We start from the raw sequence: 26,264 nt of genomic DNA, 5'->3' as shown, positions 1-26,264 counted from the left end.
TGAGCCAGGATGAAAGATTCGTGGATGAGGAACGTTAGAGTGAAGGACTAGAGAGGCAGTGCAGGGTGTATCTTTTTTCGCTCTGACCGTAACTTAGGCACAAGGTCTCATTGGATTCCACACACTCTCCTTTTTCTATTGTGGATCACGGATTTGTATTTTAAACCACCTGGGATACTATATCCTCTTGAAAATGAGAGTCGAGCACGCGAAATGGACATTCACAGTGACTTTTATCTCCACGACAATACATCGGCGAAGCACTTTAGCTACTGAGCTAACGTGATAGCATCTGGTTCAAATGCAGATAGAAACAAAATAAAAGAAATCCCTGTCTGGAAGGATAGACAGAAGATCAACAATACTATTAAACCATGGACATGTAAATACACGGTTAATAATTCTCAGCCTGGCAAAGCTTAACAATGTTGTTGCTAACGACGCTGAAGCTAACTTAGCAACCGGACCTCACAGAGCTATGATAAAAACATTAGCGCTCCACCTACGCCAGCCAGCCCTCATCTGCTCATCAACACCCGTGCTCACCTGCGTTCCAGCGATCGACGGCGCGACGAAGGACTTCACCCGATCATCCGTGCGGTTGGCGGCTAGCGCGTCTGCTATCCAAGTAAGTACTCCTTGTTGTGTTGCTGCAGCCAGCCGCTAATACACCGCTCCCACCTACAGCTTTCTTCTTTGCAGTCTCCATTGTTCATTAAACAAATTGCAAAAGATTCACCAACACAGATGTCCAGAATACTGTGGAATTGTTCGATGAAAACAGAGCAGTTTGTACGGTGACACATTGGGTACGAATACTTCCGTTGCCGTCGTGACGTCACGCGCATACGTCATCATACATAGACGTTTCCAACCGGGAGTTTAGCGGGAAATTTAAAATGTCACTTTATAAGTTAACCTGGCCGTATTGGCATGTGTTGCAATGTTAAGATGTCATCATTGATGTATAAACTATCAGACTGCGTGGTCGCTAGTAGTGGCCTTTAGAAATAGAAAGAACTGTCCCTATGGTAAATCCTTTATAACTGTCCAGGCAATGTTCTAAGTCCAATTATTATATTCCTGTCATCCAAGTGTAATAATAATTAGAGATGTCCGATAATATTGGACTGTCGATATTATCGGCCGATAAATGCTTTAAAATGTAATATCGGAAATGATCGGTATCTGTTTCAAAAAGTAACATTTGTGACTTTTTAAAAGGCCGCTGTACGGAGTGGTACACGCACGTAGGGAGAAGTACAGAGCAGTTGCATCTCCCAGTCATACTTGCCAACCCTCCCGAATTTCCCGGGAGACTCCCGAATTTCAGTGCCCCTCCCGAAAATCTCCCGGGGCAACCATTCTCCCCAATTTCTCCCGATTTCCACCCAGGCAACAATATTGGGGGCGTGCCTTAAAGGCACTGCCTTTGCGTTCCGGCCCAATTACATAACATCTACGGCTTTTCACACACACAAGTGAATGCAATGTATACTTGGTCAACAGCCATACAGGTCACACTGAGGGTGGCCGTATAAACAACTTTAACACTGTTACAAATATGCGCCACACTGTGAACCCACACCAAACAAGAATGACAAACACATTTCGGGAGAACATCCGCACCGTAACACAACAGAACAAATACCCAGAACCCCTTGCAGCACTAACTTTTCCGGGACGCTACAATAATAATGTGTTAATTCCACAACTGTATATATCGGTATCGGTTGATATCGGTAATTAAGAGTTGGACAATATCGGAATATCGGATATCGGCAAAAAAGCCATTATCGGACATCTCTACTATCGATACTTCATTAGGTCCTAATCCAACATTTTTAAGAGGAAAAACTCAAGCCAAAAAAAAATAAAAATAAATTCTGGCCGGAAAAAATCCAAACTTTTGGTGGGAAATCTTTTTTGAGAAAAAAAAATTTAAATAAAAAAAATCCAAAGGTTTATAGAAAAAAAATAAAATTTTAAAAATTTTAAATTTCACCTTTTTTTATTTTTATTTTTTATATTTTGGACTTTTGTTATATTTCTAAATGGGACAAAGAGTTTTTACAAGGTCATGAGTTGGACCCTTTTGAACAATCTGGTGAAGATAAGGTCCTATAGCGGGGCAGCATAGCTCGGTTGGTAGAGCGGCCGTGCCAGCAACTTGAGGGTTGCAGGTTCGATCCCCGCTTCCGCCATCCTAGTCACTGCTGTTGTGTCCTTGGGCAAGACACTTTACCCACCTGCTCCCAGTGCCACCCACTCTGGTTTAAATGTAACTTAGATATTGGGTTTCACTATGTAAAGCGCTTTGAGTCACTAGAGAAAAGCGCTATATAAATATAATTCACTTCACTTCACTTTATTTTTTTATTTTTTTTATTTATATATTTATTTTATACCCAGAACCCCTTGCAGCACTAACTCTTCCGGGACGCTACAATATACACCCCCCGCTGCCCCCTACCCACCTCAACCTCCTCATGCTCTCTCAGGGAGAGCATGTCCCAAATTCCAAGCTGCTGTTTTGAGGCATGTTAAAAAAGATTATGCACTTTGTGACTTCAATAATAAATATGGCAGTGCCATGTTGGCATTTTTTTCCATAACTTGAGTTGATTTATTTTGGAAAACCTTGTTACATTGTTTAATGCATCCAGCGGGGCATCACAACAAAATGAGGCATAATAATGTGTTAATTCCACCACTGTATGTATCGGTATCGGTTCATATCGGAATCGGTAATTAAGAGTTGGACAATACCGGAATATCGGCAAAAAAGCCATTATCAAACACCTCTAATAATAAGTCTGTAAAGGTCCCCTATTATGCAAGAGGACTTTTGAATTATGTTCCAACAGTAATATGCCCGTTTATGAGCACCAAACCTTTAAAAGGGAACTGCACTTTTTTTTTGGAATGTTGCCTATCATTCGCAATCCTTACGTGTGACAAGAACACATCTGTTTGACCCTTTTTTATGCATTGTTACGCACAAATAAACGCTATTAAAATCCAGCTAATAATGCAGGTAATGGGATTCACTGTATTCTCTCAAAAACATACAAAAACCTCCACATACCATACCAACTTTATTTATAAAGCCCTTTAAAAACCACCACAGTTGAAGAACAAAGTGCTGTACACCACAAAGAAATAGAGGCAAAAATAACATTTTAAAATAGAAGTAAAATACACATTGAAAAAGCAAATACAAATTACCCTAAGAACAATTTGTTAGATAAAAAGCAGTTAAAAACAGTTCAAAAAGTTCAGAACAGTTTAAAGTCTCATGCTGGATTAAAAGCCAGTGAATAAAAATAGGTTTTAAGAAGGGTCTCAAAAGTAGCCAAAGAAGGCCATCATTGTTTTATGTACCATATTTTCCGCACTATAGAGGATGTTAGCCGCACCCACCACATTTTAGAAGAAAAACATTTTTTTCCATATATTAGCCGCACCGGGACTATAAGCTGCAGTTATATACGATGCAAAATAAGTTATTTACACGGTTAGATTCTGTAAATGTTTATTTACATACCTTAATTGTTTTCAATTGGTGACAAGGCAGTAAAACAGCTGATCAAACAAAACAGAAGTCATCATGGACCCACTAGCTGCAGGAGCTAGCTCTCCAATCAGCTAAACAGACTCAGTAACTCCTCTGTGTGCGTGCGTAGGTAGGTGCGTGCGTGCGTAGGTGCGTGCGTAGGTAGGTGCGTGCGTGCGTAGGTGCGTGCGGTATTTTGAAATGTCTATATATTGCTCATTTTGCTGTCTGTTTTACATCTATCTATCTATCTATCTATCTATGATATTAATTTATCATCAGACAATAGAAGTAAGGGAACTTGTCACACTTAAGAACAAATAGGCCACCCTAATATGAGGGGCCGTTAGGGACATTATTCAGAATTACCTCTTACATACACTACTGAAATGCTCTCACATAAAGAACTGAAATTATTTTCTCTCACACACTACTGAAACACTCTTATACACACTACTGAAACACTCTTACATACACTACTGAAACACTCTTACACACACTACTGAAACACTCTTACACACACTACTGAAACACTCTTACACACACTACTGAAACACTCTTACACACACTACTGAAACACTCTTACATACACTACTGAAACACTCTTACACACACTACTGAAACACTCTTACACACACTACTGAAACACTCTTACACACACTACTGAAACACTCTTACACACACTACTGAAACACTCTTACACACACTACTGAAACACTCTTACACACACTACTGAAACACTCTTATACACACTACTGAAACACTCTTATACACACTACTGAAACACTCTTATACACAGTACTGAAACACTCTTATACACAGTACTGAAACACTCTTATACACACAACTGAAATGCTCTCACATAAACAACTGAAATTATTTTCTCTCACACACTACTAAAACACTCTTATACACCCTACTGAAACACTCTTATACACACTACTGAAACACTCTTATACACACTACTGAAACACTCTTATACACACTACTGAAACACTCTTATACACACTACTGAAACACTCTTACATACACTACTAAAATGCTCTCACATAAACAACTGAAATCTTTTTCACACACACTACTAAAACACTCTTATACACAGTACTGAAACACTCTTATACACACTACTGAAACACTCTTATACACACTACTGAAACACTCTTATACACAGTACTGAAACACTCTTATACACAGTACTGAAACACTCTTATACACACAACTGAAATGCTCTCACATAAACAACTGAAATCTTTTTCACACACACTACTAAAACACTCTTATACACACTACTGAAACACTCTTATACACACTACTGAAACACTCTTACACACACTACTGAAACACTCTTACACACACTACTGAAACACTCTTACACACACTACTGAAACACTCTTACACACACTACTGAAACACTCTTACACACACTACTGAAACACTCTTATACACACTACTGAAACACTCTTATACACACTACTGAAACACTCTTATACACACTACTGAAACACTCTTATACACACTACTGAAACACTCTTATACACAGTACTGAAACACTCTTATACACACAACTGAAATGCTCTCACATAAACAACTGAAATTATTTTCTCTCACACACTACTAAAACACTCTTATACACCCTACTGAAACACTCTTATACACACTACTGAAACACTCTTATACACACTACTGAAACACTCTTATACACACTACTGAAACACTCTTATACACACTACTGAAACACTCTTACATACACTACTAAAATGCTCTCACATAAACAACTGAAATCTTTTTCACACACACTACTAAAACACTCTTATACACAGTACTGAAACACTCTTATACACACTACTGAAACACTCTTATACACACTACTGAAACACTCTTATACACACTACTGAAACACTCTTATACACAGTACTGAAACACTCTTATACACAGTACTGAAACACTCTTATACACACAACTGAAATGCTCTCACATAAACAACTGAAATCTTTTTCACACACACTACTAAAACACTCTTATACACACTACTGAAACACTCTTATACACACTACTGAAACACTCTTATACACACTACTGAAACACTCTTATACACACTACTGAAACACTCTTACATACACTACTGAAATATTTTTCTCACACACACTACTGAAACACTCTTATACACAGTACTGAAACACTCTTATACACACTACTGAAACACTCTTATACACACTACTGAAACACTCTTATACACACTACTGAAACACTCTTATACACACTACTGAAACACTCTTATACACAGTACTGAAACACTCTTATACACAGTACTGAAACACTCTTATACACAGTACTGAAACACTCTTATACACACTACTGAAACACTCTTATACACACTACTGAAACACTCTTATACACACTACTGAAATATTTTTCTCACACACACTACTAAAACACTCTTATACACACTACTGAAACACTCTTATACACACTACTGAAACACTCTTATACACAGTACTGAAACACTCTTATACACACTACTGAAACACTCTCATACACACTACTGAAACACTCTTATACACACTACTGAAACACTCTTATACACACACACTACTGAAACACTCTTATACACACACTACTGAAACACTCCTATACACACTACTGAAACACTCCTATACACACTACCGAAACACTCCTACATACACTACTGAAACACTCCTACATACACTACTGAAACACTCCTACATACACTACTGAAACACTCCTACATACACTACTGAAACACTCTTATACACACTACTGAAACACTCTTATACACACTACTGAAACACTCTTACATACACTACTGAAAAGCTCTCACATAAACAACTGAAATTATTTTCTCTCACACACTACTAAAACACTCTTATACACCCTACTGAAACACTCTTATACACCCTACTGAAACACTCATACACCCTACTGAAACACTCATACACCCTACTGAAACACTCATACACCCTACTGAAACACTCATACACCCTACTGAAACACTCATACACCCTACTGAAACACTCTTATACACCCTACTGAAACACTCTTATACACCCTACTGAAACACTCTTATACACCCTACTGAAACACTCTTATACACACTACTGAAACACTCTTATACACACTACTGAAACACTCTTATACACACTACTGAAACACTCCTACATACACTACTGAAACACTCCTACATACACTACTGAAACACTCCTACATACACTACTGAAACACTCTTATACACACTACTGAAACACTCTTATACACACACTACTGAAACACTCTTATACACACACTACTGAAACACTCTTATACACACACTACTGAAACACTCCTATACACACTACTGAAACACTCCTATACACACTACTGAAACACTCCTACATACACTACTGAAACACTCCTACATACACTACTGAAACACTCCTACATACACTACTGAAACACTCCTACATACACTACTGAAACACTCTTATACACACTACTGAAACACTCTTATACACACTACTGAAACACTCTTATACACACTACTGAAACACTCTTACATACACTACTGAAAAGCTCTTACATAAACAACTGAAATCTTTTTCTCACACACACTTCTGAAACACTCTTATACACACTACTGAAACACTCTTATACACCCTACTGAAACTCTTATACACCCTACTGAAACACTTATACACCCTACTGAAACACTCTTATACACCCTACTGAAACACTCTTATACACCCTACTGAAACACTCTTATACACACTACTGAAACACTCTTATACACACTACTGAAACACTCTTATACACACTACTGAAACACTCCTACATACACTACTGAAACACTCCTACATACACTACTGAAACACTCCTACATACACTACTGAAACACTCCTACATACACTACTGAAACACTCTTATACACACTACTGAAACACTCTTACATACACTACTGAAAAGCTCTTACATAAACAACTGAAATCTTTTTCTCACACACACTTCTGAAACACTCTTATACACACTACTGAAACACTCTTATACACACTACTGAAACACTCTTATACACCCTACTGAAACACTCATACACCCTACTGAAACACTCATACACCCTACTGAAACACTCTTATACACCCTACTGAAACACTCTTATACACCCTACTGAAACACTCTTATACACACTACTGAAACACTCTTACATACACTACTGAAATATTTTTCTCACACACACTACTGAAACACTCTTATACACAGTACTGAAACACTCTTATACACACTACTGAAACACTCTTATACACACTACTGAAACACTCTTATACACACTACTGAAACACTCTTATACACACTACTGAAACACTCTTATACACACTACTGAAACACTCTTATACACAGTACTGAAACACTCTTATACACAGTACTGAAACACTCTTATACACAGTACTGAAACACTCTTATACACAGTACTGAAACACTCTTATACACAGTACTGAAACACTCTTATACACACTACTGAAACACTCTTATACACACTACTGAAACACTCTTATACACACTACTGAAACACTCTTATACACACTACTGAAATATTTTTCTCACACACACTACTAAAACACTCTTATACACACTACTGAAACACTCTTATACACAGTACTGAAACACTCTTATACACAGTACTGAAACACTCTTATACACACTACTGAAACACTCTCATACACACTACTGAAACACTCTCATACACACTACTGAAACACTCTCATACACACTACTGAAACACTCTTATACACACTACTGAAACACTCTTATACACACACTACTGAAACACTCTTATACACACACTACTGAAACACTCCTACATACACTACTGAAACACTCCTACATACACTACTGAAACACTCCTACATACACTACTGAAACACTCTTATACACACTACTGAAACACTCTTATACACACTACTGAAACACTCTTATACACACTACTGAAACACTCTTACATACACTACTGAAAAGCTCTCACATAAACAACTGAAATTATTTTCTCTCACACACTACTAAAACACTCTTATACACCCTACTGAAACACTCTTATACACCCTACTGAAACACTCTTATACACCCTACTGAAACACTCATACACCCTACTGAAACACTCTTATACACCCTACTGAAACACTCTTATACACCCTACTGAAACACTCTTATACACCCTACTGAAACACTCTTATACACCCTACTGAAACACTCTTATACACACTACTGAAACACTCTTATACACACTACTGAAACACTCTTATACACACTACTGAAACACTCTTATACACAGTACTGAAACACTCTTATACACACTACTGAAACACTCTCATACACACTACTGAAACACTCTTATACACACTACTGAAACACTCTTATACACACTACTGAAACACTCTTATACACACACACTACTGAAACACTCTTATACACACACTACTGAAACACTCCTATACACACTACTGAAACACTCCTATACACACTACTGAAACACTCCTACATACACTACTGAAACACTCCTACATACACTACTGAAACACTCCTACATACACTACTGAAACACTCCTACATACACTACTGAAACACTCCTACATACACTACTGAAACACTCTTATACACACTACTGAAACACTCTTATACACACTACTGAAACACTCTTACATACACTACTGAAAAGCTCTCACATAAACAACTGAAATTATTTTCTCTCACACACTACTAAAACACTCTTATACACCCTACTGAAACACTCTTATACACCCTACTGAAACACTCATACACCCTACTGAAACACTCATACACCCTACTGAAACACTCATACACCCTACTGAAACACTCATACACCCTACTGAAACACTCTTATACACCCTACTGAAACACTCTTATACACCCTACTGAAACACTCTTATACACCCTACTGAAACACTCTTATACACACTACTGAAACACTCTTATACACACTACTGAAACACTCTTATACACACTACTGAAACACTCCTACATACACTACTGAAACACTCCTACATACACTACTGAAACACTCCTACATACACTACTGAAACACTCCTACATACACTACTGAAACACTCTTATACACACTACTGAAACACTCTTATACACACTACTGAAACACTCTTATACACACACTACTGAAACACTCCTATACACACTACTGAAACACTCCTATACACACTACTGAAACACTCCTACATACACTACTGAAACACTCCTACATACACTACTGAAACACTCCTACATACACTACTGAAACACTCCTACATACACTACTGAAACACTCCTACATACACTACTGAAACACTCTTATACACACTACTGAAACACTCTTATACACACTACTGAAACACTCTTACATACACTACTGAAAAGCTCTTACATAAACAACTGAAATCTTTTTCTCACACACACTTCTGAAACACTCTTATACACACTACTGAAACACTCTTATACACCCTACTGAAACTCTTATACACCCTACTGAAACACTCTTATACACCCTACTGAAACACTCTTATACACACTACTGAAACACTCTTATACACACTACTGAAACACTCTTATACACACTACTGAAACACTCCTACATACACTACTGAAACACTCCTACATACACTACTGAAACACTCCTACATACACTACTGAAACACTCCTACATACACTACTGAAACACTCTTATACACACTACTGAAACACTCTTACATACACTACTGAAAAGCTCTTACATAAACAACTGAAATCTTTTTCTCACACACACTTCTGAAACACTCTTATACACACTACTGAAACACTCTTATACACACTACTGAAACACTCTTATACACCCTACTGAAACACTCATACACCCTACTGAAACACTCATACACCCTACTGAAACACTCTTATACACCCTACTGAAACACTCTTATACACCCTACTGAAACACTCTTATACACACTACTGAAACACTCTCACACACACTACTGAAACACTCTTATACACAGTACTGAAACACTCTTATACACACTACTGAAACACTCTTATACACACTACTGAAACACTCTTATACACACTACTGAAACACTCTTATACACACTACTGAAACACTCTTATACACACTACTGAAACACTCTTATACACACTACTGAAACACTCTTATACACACTACTGAAACACTCTTATACACAGTACTGAAACACTCTTATACACAGTACTGAAACACTCTTATACACACTACTGAAACACTCTTATACACACTACTGAAACACTCTTATACACACTACTGAAACACTCTTATACACACTACTGAAATATTTTTCTCACACACACTACTAAAACACTCTTATACACACTACTGAAACACTCTTATACACAGTACTGAAACACTCTTATACACACTACTGAAACACTCTTATACACACTACTGAAACACTCTCATACACACTACTGAAACACTCTTATACACACTACTGAAACACTCTTATACACACACTACTGAAACACTCTTATACACACACTACTGAAACACTCCTATACACACTACTGAAACACTCCTATACACACTACTGAAACACTCCTACATACACTACTGAAACACTCCTACATACACTACTGAAACACTCCTACATACACTACTGAAACACTCCTACATACACTACTGAAACACTCTTATACACACTACTGAAACACTCTTATACACACTACTGAAACACTCTTATACACACTACTGAAACACTCTTACATACACTACTGAAAAGCTCTCACATAAACAACTGAAATTATTTTCTCTCACACACTACTAAAACACTCTTATACACCCTACTGAAACACTCTTATACACCCTACTGAAACACTCATACACCCTACTGAAACACTCTTATACACCCTACTGAAACACTCTTATACACCCTACTGAAACACTCTTATACACCCTACTGAAACACTCTTATACACACTACTGAAACACTCTTATACACACTACTGAAACACTCTTATACACACTACTGAAACACTCCTACATACACTACTGAAACACTCCTACATACACTACTGAAACACTCTTATACACACTACTGAAACACTCCTACATACACTACTGAAACACTCTTATACACACTACTGAAACACTCTTATACACACTACTGAAACACTCTTATACACACACTACTGAAACACTCTTATACACACACTACTGAAACACTCCTATACACACTACTGAAACACTCCTATACACACTACTGAAACACTCCTATACACACTACTGAAACACTCCTACATACACTACTGAAACACTCCTACATACACTACTGAAACACTCCTACATACACTACTGAAACACTCCTACATACACTACTGAAACACTCTTATACACACACTACTGAAACACTCTTATACACACACTACTGAAACACTCTTATACACACTACTGAAACACTCTTACATAAACAACTGAAATCTTTTTCTCACACACACTTCTGAAACACTCTTATACACACTACTGAAACACTCTTATACACACTACTGAAACACTCTTATACACACTACTGAAACACTCTTATACACCCTACTGAAACACTCATACACCCTACTGAAACACTCATACACCCTACTGAAACACTCTTATACACCCTACTGAAACACTCTTATACACCCTACTGAAACACTCTTATACACCCTACTGAAACACTCTTATACACACTACTGAAACACTCCTACATACACTACTGAAACACTCCTACATACACTACTGAAACACTCCTACATACACTACTGAAACACTCCTACATACACTACTGAAACACTCCTACATACACTACTGAAACACTCTTATACACACTACTGAAACACTCTTATACACACTACTGAAACACTCTTATACACACTACTGAAACACTCCTACATACACTACTGAAATGCTCTTACATAAACAACTGAAATATTTTTCTCACACACACTACTGAAACACTCTTATACACACTACTGAAACACTCTTATACACACTACTGAAACACTCTTACATACACTACTGAAATGCTCTCACATAAACAACTGAAATCTTTTTCTCACACACACTACTAAAACACTCTTATACACACTACTGAAACACTCTTATACACACTACTGAAACACTCTTATACACACTACTGAAACACTCCTACATACACTACTGAAATGCTCTTACATAAACAACTGAAATATTTTTCTCACACACACTACTGAAACACTCTTATACACACTACTGAAACACTCTTATACACACTACTGAAACACTCTTACATACACTACTGAAATGCTCTCACATAAACAACTGAAATCTTTTTCTCACACACACTACTAAAACACTCTTATACACACTACTGAAACACTCTTATACACACTACTGAAACACTCTTATACACACTACTGAAACACTCTTACATACACTACTGAAATGCTCTCACATAAACAACTGAAATCTTTTTCTCACACACACTACTAAAACACTCTTATACACACTACTGAAACACTCTTATACACACTACTGAAACACTCTTATACACAGTACTGAAACACTCTTATACACAGTACTGAAACACTCTTATACACAGTACTGAAACACTTATACACAGTACTGAAACACTCTTACATACACTACTGAAACACTCTTATACACACTACTGAAACACTCTTACATACACTACACCAGTGGTCCCCAACCACCGGGCCGCGACCCGACCGATTGGTACCGGGCCGCGCAAGAAATAAAATAAATAAATAAATAAATTAGTTGAATCAACATAAAAAACACAATATATACATTATATATCAATATATATCAATACAGTCTGCAGGGATACAGTCCGTAAGCACACATGATTGTATTTCTTTATGAAAACTTTTTTTTTTTAAATTCAAGAGTGCAAGAGTGTTTCAGTAGTGTGTAAGAGTGTTTCAGTAGTGTGTATAAGAGTGTTTCAGTAGTGTGTATAAGAGTGTTTCAGTAGTGTGTAAGAGTGTTTCAGTAGTGTGTATAAGAGTGTTTCAGTAGTGTGTATAAGAGTGTTTCAGTAGTGTGTGTAAGAGTGTTTCAGTAGTGTGTATAAGAGTGTTTCAGTAGTGTGTATAAGAGTGTTTCAGTACTGTGTATAAGAGTGTTTCAGTAGTGTGTATAAGAGTGTTTCAGTAGTGTGTATAAGAGTGTTTCAGTACTGTGTATAAGAGTGTTTCAGTAGTGTGTATAAGAGTGTTTCAGTAGTGTGTATAAGAGTGTTTCAGTAGGGTGTATAAGAGTGTTTTAGTAGTGTGTGAGAGAAAATAATTTCAGTTGTTTATGTGAGAGCATTTCAGTAGTGTATGTAAGAGTGTTTCAGTAGTGTGTATACGAGTGTTTCAGTACTGTGTTTCAGTAGTGTGTATAAGAGTGTTTCAGTAGTGTGTGTGAGAAAAAGATTTCAGTTGTTTATGTAAGAGCATTTCAGTACTGTGTATAAGAGTGTTTCAGTACTGTGTATAAGAGTGTTTCAGTAGTGTGTATAAGAGTGTTTCAGTAGTGTGTATAAGAGTGTTTCAGTAGTGTGTATAAGAGTGTTTCAGTACTGTGTATAAGAGTGTTTCAGTAGTGTGTACAAGAGTGTTTCAGTAGTGTGTATAAGAGTGTTTCAGTAGTGTGTATAAGAGTGTTTCAGTAGTGTGTATAACTGTTTCAGTAGTGTGTATAAGAGTGTTTCAGTAGTGTGTATAAGAGTGTTTCAGTAGTGTATGTAAGAGGTCATTCTGAATAATGTCCCTAAGAGTGCTCTGCAGCACTCGTAGATTTTGTTCTTACCTACGAACAAATCCCAGCTAAGAAAACATTGGTGAATACAAAAATCTCCTTAAAAACTTTGTAAGTGGGCCTAAAAACAACATTTGTTCTCAAGAATGGTTGCTGGATGGGGCCCAATGACACAAAATAATCCATAAAGTCATGAATAAGTGATTGCACGAGTAAACATGCACTTTTCATGCTCTGTGGTGATGCGCACCACCTTGGTGGAGGCCTGCGCTTCACCGAGTGCCTCTCGGGTTTCCAGCATCCTTCTTCAAGCCGCCGTACGTCCGCTCTGGTGTTAACCGACGCTCGTATTTCAGCGCGCGCTCGCACTCAGGTGTCTCAGCATGCCTTAACGCTGCTCCGAAGTCGTTAAAAAAGTAGCACAAGCTCACCGACCCGCCCGTTAAAAAACAGCTCTAACTCACTTAGCCGCTACTTTCTGGTCTGACCCGATTTACCGTGAGGAGGCAGGAAGCAACCGACGGCCTCTAAGCAGATGCTTCCTCTGAGGCTAATAGCCTGCTGATGTACCTGCCTCCGTAAGTGCTCCCCCGCCCTGATAATGTGGTCATTTGGAACGTCTTGTTATGCCCTCAAAACATCAATTCATAATGCGAGGTGTGCCACGCTAAATGCAGGCGGCTTAAATTATTTACCTTTTGCCGCGATTGGTTTTTATAGTCCATTATGCTGCCTGGCAGAACAAGTCTGACGATACACAGCCCGCTCATTTCCAGATAGGAACACATGCATATTAAAAAAAGTGCCTTGATTGGAGAGCCCCCCCCCCCCGCACACACCACTTCTCAAGTGCTCATAAATGCAGACATATGGGTAATGATGTTTTTTACTCCCTCGCAAGCTCTTTAACTCATCAAAACTCCCGCCTTGCCCAATAAACTCCCAACGCTCCTGCTGCGTTTGTTATTGCCTCGCACTGCAGTGACAGTGCACAGCCACCAGGAGACGATGATGATGATGATGATGATGATGTTCATATGCAGGCAAGTCAATGTATCCCACACACGTTATGAGGCTAGTAAACATCATCCTCTTCCTTGAATATGACATTTTAATGCAACATGTTATTACTACAGATGTCCGATAATATCGGACTGCCGATCTTATCGGACGATAAATGCTTTAAAATGTGATATCGGAAATTATCGGTATCGGTTTCACAAAGTAAAATGTATTACTTTTTAAAACGCCGCTGTACGGAGTGGTACAAAAAGTGAAATCTAAGTAAGTATTTGCTTATTTTCTGTCTGATAAGATCATTCTTCTCACTAAGCAGATTTGATGTTAGAGTGCTTTACTTGTTTTAAGTGTTTTGCTCCTAAATGATCTCAGTAAGATATTACAGCTTGTTGCTGAGATTTGATGACCTATATAGGGACGGCGTGGCGAAGTTGCCAGCAATCGGAGTGTTGCTGGTTACTGGGGTTCAATTCCCACCTTCTACCTTCCTAGTCACGTCCGTTGTGTCCTTGGGCAAGACACTTCACCCTTGCTCCTGATGGCTGCTGGTTAGCGCCTTGCATGGCAGCTCCCGCCATCAGTGTGTGAATGGGTGTTCAGTTTTTTCCGTATTGGCCCTCTGAATAGGGGTCGTCACTCAGCATAAAAGGAATTACTTTGCACCAGTGACGTGTGGTGAGGTTCATGGCTGGTGAGGCACTGACTTCATCACAGTCAGATTTACAAACATATGAACCCTAAAGAGTATCTTATTCACCATTTGATTGGCAGCAGTTAACGGGTTATGTTTAAAAGCTCATACCAGCATTCTTCCCTGCTTGGCACTCAGCATCAAGGGTTGGAATTGGGGGTTAAATCACCAAAAATGATTCCCGGGCGCGGCGCCGCTGCTGCCCACTGCTCCCCTCACTTCCCAGGGGGTGAACAAGGGGATGGGTCAAATGCAGAGGACAAATTTCATTACACCTAGTGTGTGTGTGACAATCATTGGTACTTTAACTTTACACATACAAACTGTAGCACACAAAAAAGCACATTTAATAAAAAAAACGTTATTATGGTCTTACCATTACTTATAAATGAAGTCCATGCACCGCTGTTGTGCTGGATTAATGCACCCCCTGACGGGAGTGTTGTATCAACTAAAGCCCACACTTAAACTTTCCACGTGCAAGAAAGGAATTACTCGCTTTGCATTCTTTGCTTGTTTTATTTAGTAGCAGCATTAGCAGCAATAGCAGCAATAGCAGCATTAGCCGCAGCAGGTAATAACCTAAAAGTAAACATGAACATAACAATGTATCTATCTTGAATCATCAAAACATGAACATAATAAAACAATGCATCTATCTTGAATCATCATAATGTAAATAGACATGAATTCATCAACTGAACCATAATGTTATCAACCTATAATATGACATATTTATTTATTTTTATTGTGATTACTTATGGAGTTTATTGTGAAAAAATTGTGAACAGGAAGTGAACAAAAAGTTTTGCAACTGTTATGTAGAGAAAAGGGGTAGGATTAAATAAGCTCTGCTTCTTCCTACTCCTTTTCGAACATGTTGAAAAGAAACTGGAAATTGTGATGTATCATGTTGTATGCATGCATGTTCCAAATAAACTCAAACTCAATTATCAATCACTGTGATTTTATCCTAACTTATTAATTTTAGCATTACATTTTATTATCACCATTAATTGATGTCAAATAATGTTTTAAATGTAATCAGAATTATTTATAATGTCACCATAATGTCATGGACAAACATACTAAAAAGACATTAAAACACCGGCGCTCTGTTTGAGGCACACATTAAACATATGAGCACAACTACATTAAACATATGAGCACAACTACATTAAACATATGAGCACAACTACATTAAACATATGAGCACAACTACATTAAACATATGAGCAGAACTACACAAAAGAACTACAAATCCCATCAGCCAAACCAGGAAGTAAAGTGCCGGTATTTTTAACTCAAACCTTCGAACTCTCAAACGCAGCCGGACACACGCAACGTGACGACAATATAATCCAACAGATTTCAATCCGCACATTACTTTTAAACGTTGTTTAAAAACTAAACAGTGAGTGTTTGCGCTGGTTGTGACGCAGCAAGTCAGCCGCACAACAAGCGCTTGGACATAGCAGACATACAGCAAACACAAACACATAGCAGACAGACAGCAAACAGAAGAGCAAAGAAGCAGGCAAGCATGGAATTTAAGCAACAATTCAGCTGATCTAACAAAGAAAAGCGGGTATAACAAAATGAGCTTACCAGTGGGGTATGCTGGTGACGAAGCACGCTGCTTTTTACAAACGAAACAATGCCGCCATTTTTAAAGCTACGTACATGGTCACCTGTCAGTGGTAGCCCCGCCCATCTTAAAGTCCCAGGTAAGTCCGCCATAAATACATATACACATAACAAATACACATAATAAATCCAACAATGGGTAAATGTGGAAATAGTGTCAAACCGCTTTGAGTACCTTGAAGGTAGAAAAGCGCTATACAAGTATAACCCATTTATCATTTATTTATATTGAGTAAAACATGCTTGAAACTAGAATATCAACAATCAACACTCACAAGTAGGGATGTCCGATAATGGCTGTTTGCCGATATCCGATATGCCGATATTGTCCAACTCTTTAATTACCGATACCGATATCAACCGATATATGCAGTCGTGGAATTAACACATTATTATGCCTAATTTGGACAACCAGGTATGGTGAAGATAAGGTCCTTTAAAAAAAAAAATGAATCAAATAAAATAAGATAAATGAATTAAAAACATTTTCTTGAATAAAAAAGAAAGTACAACAATATAAAAACAGTTACATAGAAACTAGTAATGAATGAAAATGACTAAAATGAAGTGTTAAAGGTTAGTACTATTAGTGGAGCAGCAGCACGCACAATCATGTGTGCTTACGGACTGTATCCCTTGCAGACTGTATTGATATATATTGATATATAATGTAGGAAGCAGAATATTAATAACAGAAAGAAACAACCCTTTTGTGTGAATGAGTGTAAATGGGGGAGGGAGGTTTTTTGGGTTGGTGCACTAATTGTAAGTGTATCTTGTGTTTTTATGTTGATTTAATAAAAAAAACTTTTAAAAAAAACGATACTGATAATAAAAAACCGATGCCGATCATTTCCGATATTACATTTTAACGCATTTATCGGCCGATAATATCGGTCTGCCGATATTATCGGACATCTCTACTCACAAGTATAAAACTACTTTTTTAAAGTAATACTTTCTTATTTCAAGCATGAAAAAAAAAAAAACATGACTTTGACACAATTGTGTCTCATAATTAAAACAGATGACAGCCAAATTTACTTTGCTGTTTTATTTTCAATGAAACAAGAGAAAAAATACATACTCATATAGTAGTACAGTCGGCACAGTACAGTAAACTGACAGTTAATATTTAAACATTTAACATGTGACATTTGTAACTATTTTAAACAGAAATAGTTCATGCACATTCAGATGAATTCTTCAAAATTACAATAAAAAATTTTGGCCGGGGGCCGGGCTGTATATATGCACACTAATTGACTGAAAGAGCACGCACTTGGCGTGATGATGTCATGTTATCCATGGAAAAATGCATTTTTAGACCATATGATTTGCCTGAGCGGCTAGGAGACCCCGAGAGTAACAAGATGTTGCCTTGTTGCCTTTCCATTAATAACAATAAACTAGTTTTTAGTATAAGTTTGCTGGTTTCAAGAAATGTAATGCCGAGCGCATATCATTATGTCAAGATAATGGCACTAGCATTTACTTAATTAAAGAAAATTTTTGTTATTACTTGTTATTAGTGAGAATATACTTATTTTAAGGTATTTTTGGGTTCATTGAGGTTAGCTAATTTGACTTGTTTTGGAAAGTCTTGACAAGCCAAATGTTCTTGTTCTATTGGCAGATAATTTTGCTTAGTTCAAATAAAATACCCCCAATTTTTGTATTTTTTTTTCTTGTTTTTGAACACTGACTTTTTGCAGTGTACAGAGCGCCAATAAACCTTAAAGGCACTGCCTTTGCGTGCCGGCCCAGTCACATAATATCTACGGCTTTCCACACACACAAGTGAATGCAATGCATACTTGGTCAACAGCCATACAGGTCACACTGAGGGTGTCCGTATAAACAACTTTAACACTGTTACAAATATGCGCCACACTGTGAACCCACACCAAACAAGAATGACAAACACATTTCGGGAGAACATCCGCACCGCACTGCAAAAAGTCAGTGTTCAAAAACAAGAAAAAAATAAATAAAAAATGAGGGGTATTTTATTTGAACGAAGCAAAATTATCTGCCAATAGAACAAGAAAATTCGGCTTGTTAAGACTTTCCAAAACAAGTCAAATTAGCTAACCTCAATGAACCCAAAATAGCTTAAAATAAGTATATTCTCACTAATAACAAGTGCACTTTTCTTGATAGAAAAAAAAGAGACCTTTTTGCTCAATATGTTGAAAAATATTCTTAAATTAAATAAATGCTCGTGCCATTATCTTGACATAATGACATGCATACATCATGTAAGAAATGATTACTTTAAAAAGTAGTTTTCTACTTGTGAGTGTTGATGACACAACAGTTGATATTCTAGTTTCAAGCATGTTTTACTCAATATAGCTCATCAAATCTCAGCAACAAGCTGTAATATCTTACTGACATCATTTAGACACTTAAAACAAGTAAAACACTCTAACATAAAATCTGCTTAGTGAGAAGAATGATCTTATCAGACAGAAAATAAGCAAATATCACCCTTATTTGACATATTTCGTCTTACTTAGATTTCACTTTTTGCAGTATGTAACACAACAGAACAAATACCCAGAACCCCTTGCAGCACTAACTCTTCCGGGACGCTACAATATACACCCCCCGCTACCTGTCAGGTTCAAACACTGATGACATCTAATAATCAGACGAGAAGCAAGGAATCGTGCAGAGACAGAGTTCAATTTAGCTGGAGGAGACACGTGTTTTGGCCTGTATTGTAGTTACAGATCCAAACTACGTTCTAAAAGTCCAGCCCGCGCGCCTCCTCTATTTATTTGGAAGGGCCCTATTACATCACTAATGCTGTCGCTGAGGGAAGGGGGTAATCTCGACAACTCCAGTTAGACACAATATATGATTATAGAATAAATGAAACTTAGTTGACGCAGGTCATTTTGCCTTGTCTCTGCTCTGTCTGCGTCACGATGTCCTCCCCCCCACACCTCAACCCTAACCCCGCCCACCTCAACCTCCTCATGCATGACTTCAATAATAAATATGGCAGTGCCATGTTGGCATTTTTTACATAACTTGAGTTGATTTGAACCGATACCGACTGCATATATCGGTATCGGTTGACATCGGAATCGGTAATTAAGAGTCGGACAGTATCGGAATATCGGATATTGGCAAATAAGCCATTATCGGACATCTCTAGTTATTACACTATATTGCCAAAAGTATTTGGCCACCTGCCTTTACTCACATGTCAACTTGAAGTGCCATCCCATGGAATTGTCCAAAATGTTTTGGTATCCTGGAGCATTCAAAGTTCATTTCACTGGAACTAAAAGGCCAAGCCCAACTCCTGAAAAGCAACCCCAGACCATAATTCCTCCTCCACCAAATTTCACACTCGGCACAATGCAGTCCGAAATGTAGCGTTTTCTTGGCAACATCCAAACCCAGACTGCTCCATCAGATTGCCAGATGGAAAAGTGTGATTCATCAGTCCAGAGAAGGCGTCGCCACTGCTCTAGAGTCCAGTGGTGATGTCCTTTACACCACTGCATCCCACGCTTTGCATTAGACTTGGTGATGTATGGCTTAGATGCAGTTGCTTGGCCATGTAAACCCATTCCACGAAGTTCTCTGCGCACTGTACGTGGGCTAATTCGAAGGTCACATGAAGTTTGGAGCTCTTTAGCAACTGACTGTGCAGAAAGTCTTTGCACCAGTGACGTGTGGTGAGGTTCATGGCTGGTGAGGCACTGACTTCATCACAGTCAGATTTACAATTTACAGTATCTTATTCACCATTTGATTGGCAGCAGTTAACAGGTTATGTTTAAAAGCTCATACCAGCATTCTTCCCTGCTTGGCACTCAGCATCAAGGGTTGGAATTGGGGGTTAAATCACCAAAAATGATTCCCGGGCGCGGCGCCGCTGCTGCCCACTGCTCCCCTCACTTCCCAGGGGGTGAACAAGGGGATGGGTCAAATGCAGAGGACAAATTTCATTACACTTAGTGTGTGTGTGACAATCATTGGTACTTTAACTTTACTTTAACTTTACACATACAAACTGTAGCACACAAAAAAGCACATTTAATAAAAAAAAACGTTATTATTGTCTTACCTTTACTTATAAATGAAGTCCATGCGCCGCTGTTGTGCTGGATTAATGCACCCCCTGACGGGAGTGTTATATCAACTAAAGCCCACACTTAAACTTTCCACGTGCAAGATTGAATCTATTTCAAAAAGTTACTTAATAAGAAGCCAAAAAGTGCAAAAACAATAATGTTGGTGTTGGAGGAGTTGTGAATGAATGAAATATGAAATCCGTGCTGCGGTCCGCAGGTGTACCTAATGTTGTGGCCCTGCAGTCATTCACAACTCCTCCAACACCAACATGATTGTTTTTGCACTTTTTGGCTTCTTATTAAATAACTTTTTTAAATAGATTCAATCTTGCACGTGGAAAGTAAATTATACGGAATATGTACTGTACTGTGCAATCTACTAATAAAAGTTTCAATCAATCAATCAATGATTTGATACGCCGGGCCAAGTGATCAGGACACCTGATTCTCATCATTTGGATGGGTGGCCAAATACTTTTGGCAATATAGTGTATCTACCATTGTGTTATAACAAAACACGTACAGTTCGGCCTGTGGTGCACCGCTGCACAATAATTAAAGTGCTTTTTTTTTCCCCGAGCAAAGATATCCCATGCATATTAAAGTCGGGAAAAGGTGGCACTAGTCTGACCTGAAGCTACTAATTAGCGTTGACATTTAGAACCCCGGAACCTAAAATGTTCAGGCTCTCCTCATTTACGAGATTTATTGCCTTGCCAAAGTGATAAATGACGAAAACACGCCTAGCAGTGTTAATGTTGTTAATATTCTAGGACAGTGGCGTACAAAATGCGACCCCCGGGGGCGGCGGTGTGCGGACCCGCAACATGCAGTTTTAGCATTTTGCACTTTGGCAACCATCTATTGAAGCGGGATAAGATCCTCTATTATCTCAATGTATCCACGCAGGTTGCTAGCATTGCAGCTGTTAGCATGGCAGCAATTAGCAAACAAACCGATCGAATGGTATTTGGGGTGTAACACATACAAAAAAATGTTGGGTTGAAAAAATAACCCATCTTTAAAGGCCAACTGAAAGCCACTACTAGCGACCACGCAGTCTGATTGTTTATACATCAATGATGAAATCTTAACATTGCAACACATGCCAATACGGCCGGGTTAGATTAGTAAAGTGCAATTTTAAATTTCCTGCGAAATATCCTGCTGAAAACGTCTCGGTATGATGACGTTTGCGTGTGACGTCACGGATTGTAGCGGACATTTTGGGACAGCATTGTGGCCAGCTATTAAGTCGTCTGTTTTCATCGCAAAATTCCAAAGTATTCTGGACATCTGTGTTGGTGAATCTTTTGCAATTTGTTTAAGGAACAATGGAGATAGCAAAGAAGAAAGCTGTAGGTGGGAAGCGGTGTATTAGCGGCCGGCTGCAGCAACACAAACACGTAGCCGGTGTTTCATTGTTTACATTCCCGAACGATGACAGTCAAGCTTTACCATTGGCCTGGGACAACAGAGACTCTTACCAGGAGGACTTCGAGTTGGATACGCGGTACCGTGAGTACGCAGCTGCGGCTTCCAAACATTTGATCGCTTGCCCGTACATGCGTGCCGCTATGTGCATGTCACGTACGTAACTTTGGGGAAATATATGTGCTGTATGAACTTTGGGGAGGTGAACGGTACTTTGGGCTGTGGGATTGAGTGTGTTGTGCGGGTGTTTGATTTGTATTGGCGGGTTATATGGACGGGAGAGGGGAGGTGTTTGTTATGCGGGATTAATTTGTGGCATATTAAATATAAGCCTGGTTGTGTTGTGGCTAATAGAGTATATATATGTCTTGTGTTTATTTACTGTTGTAGTCATTCCCAGCTGAATATCAGGTCCCACCCGCCTCTCACAGCATCTTCCCTATCTGAATCGTCCTCTAATCCTTCACTCTCACTTTCCTCATCCACAAATTTTTCATCCTCGCTCAAATTAATGGGGAAATCGTCGCTTTCTCGGTCCGAATCGCTCTCTCTGCTGGTGGCCATGATTGTAAACAATGTGCAGATGTGAGGAGCTCCACAACTTGTGACGTCACGCTACTTCCCGTACAGGCAAGGCTTTTTTATCAGCGAGCAAAAGTTGCGAACTTTATCGTCTATGTTCTTTACTAAATCCTTTCGGCAAAAATATGGCAATATCGCGAAATGATCAAGTATGACACATAGAATGGATCTGCTATCCCCGTTTAAATAAGAAAATCTCATTTCAGTAGGCCTTTAACCCAACTGCTGTTTCAGAAAAGGACCACCCCCCTTATTTGAGTTATTTTAACTCAACATTTTGGGTTCATTTTTTCAACCCAACTTTTGCGTTGAATTATTTAACCAAAAAGTTTAGTTATTGTCAGGTTCAAACACTGATGACATCTATTAATGAGACAAGAAGCAAGGAATCACGCAGAGACAGAGTTCAATTTAGCTCATGAGGAGTGTTTTGGGCTGTATTGTAGTTACAGATCCAAACTCTGTTCTAAAAGTCCAGCCCGCGTGCTTCCTCTATTTATTTGGAAGGTCCCTGTTACATCACTGAAGCTGTCACTGAGGGAAGGGGGTCATCTCCACAACTCCAGTTAGACACAATATATGATTATACAAAAATGCAAATGTGTTGACGCTGGTGCTATCGCCCCGTCTCTGCTTTGTCTGCGTCCCGGTACCCGATGTTCGGCCTTGGCAGTCAGCAGGCCGAGTCTGGACACAACACTGATAGAGACGGCTGGCAATCTTTTGCACAGATACCAAAATACCACTTCAGCACAATTAACAATAATTTATAGCAACGGCCCTTAAGCATAAAGTTGTGTGATAATATATACATAATTATTCTAACATTTATGATCATTTAATATTGGATTATTCCCAACCAAACTATTGGGTTGAATTATTGAAACCAAAAGTTGAGTTATGCTAACTCAATGTTGGTTGATTCATAACCCAACTATTCGGGTGAATTTATTTAACACAAAAGCTGACTTTTGCTCACTACAATGTTGGGTTATTTCAAACCCAACTATTGGGTTGTGCAATTTAGTGCTCCTTGACCCAATAGTTGGTTAAAAAATTATACTTTTTACTGCTGGTTTGTCCTACTCCTTCACAAATACTGATTAAAATTATTTTTATTCTATTATTCTATTACTCAAAAGCAAGATATTAGTAAACTTTTTTTTTTACAAGAATTGCCGTGTATGGTCATAGTAGTTCTATACAGCATGCTCAAATATTCTCATGTACATAAGATGTAAATAATGTTAATGAAATTTTGACCAAAGAAGCATCATTACATGTTATGTAACAATGAAGTGTTTTAAATCATTAAAAAAATCATAACAAGCACACAAAATAGCTCACCGGAGATAGATTAGCCTACCACCGGTAGGCTAATCACCATATAGGCTGTTCAGATTTACTTTGCAAAAGAGAAGTGAAGGATACCTCTATTGTTGCCTTATTTGTATTTGACCACTACTGTTTTCTGTTTATTTGTTACTGACTGTGGCAGGACACCTCTGCCTCTGTTTCACTTTATGTTGCTGGTAAATAATATGGTTGTAGTAGTAGGCTAAAGTTAAATTATTTAGTATGCACTAATTAAAGGGGCAGAGCTTTAAGAGACATTTTAGCTTTTATATTTTATAAGGTATATTTTTTGTAAGAACCACAATTAATAAATATATTTTAGTGAATAACTTATTGTTCAAATCTGTATATAAATATGTACATAAAGTGTTGTAATTATATTGTAAAATGGATGGATGGATGGATGGACGTTTAAAACAAAACTGTTATTATTAATTAGTAAGTATACATTTTTTGAGCCTTTTTAGAGAAAAATCATATCATTGTAGTAAATTATGCTAATTACTCGATGATGTCATGATGGCCACGCCCATAGCCACGCCCCCACCGCCACAGGTAACTTGGCAGTTTATGGGAAACACTGAGAGTACACTGGAGTCACTGAGCACCTCTATCAGTTTTATTTGTATCATACACTGTTTAACTTCTTTTTACACTTGTAGTGAAGAATGTTCAGATGTTACTTCATATCTAGGTTTAATACCAGGTATGTGCAGTGAGCCTGGAACAAATTAATTCCAAAGTACGGAACTAGGACGAGCGACGTCCCAGAACATCTTCCACTTTGAAGGCACTGCTGAAGAACCTTGTTGCATTTTTGATCTCGTTGCAAGCGATGTGTTAATTCAGTCTGCAAATACACACAACAGCCTCCAGGCAAGCTCTGAACGATGTCAGGAACCGAGAAGAATAAATGTATGTTTTTATTTTTATTTATTTATTTACTTTTTAAGCTTTCAGTTCTGTTCATTTTATTTTATTGCCGACATGCAAACTAGATTACATTTGAGTACAAACTAAGATTAACGGTTTCAATTTCAACATGTTCAAAAAAGAGTAGGAAGAAGCATATCTTATCAAATCCCACCGTTTATATATGTTTGTGTATGTGTG

At 38.1% G+C, this 26,264-nt stretch overlaps 1 protein-coding gene across 6 annotated transcripts in view; it reads left to right on the top strand.

Moving 5' to 3' along the window:
- LOC133631183 (receptor-type tyrosine-protein phosphatase mu-like) overlaps positions 1 to 26,264 on the top strand; it is a 578,559-nt gene that overhangs the window by 488,391 nt on the left and 63,904 nt on the right. The gene's annotated exons all lie outside the window — the stretch shown is intronic.

Source organism: Entelurus aequoreus, linkage group LG16 (genome assembly GCF_033978785.1).
Source record: "Entelurus aequoreus isolate RoL-2023_Sb linkage group LG16, RoL_Eaeq_v1.1, whole genome shotgun sequence".
Classification (NCBI taxonomy): domain Eukaryota; kingdom Metazoa; phylum Chordata; class Actinopteri; order Syngnathiformes; family Syngnathidae; genus Entelurus; species Entelurus aequoreus.
Note: the sequence above shows the minus strand (reverse complement) of the source record. Positions and strands in the feature narration are given on the sequence as shown.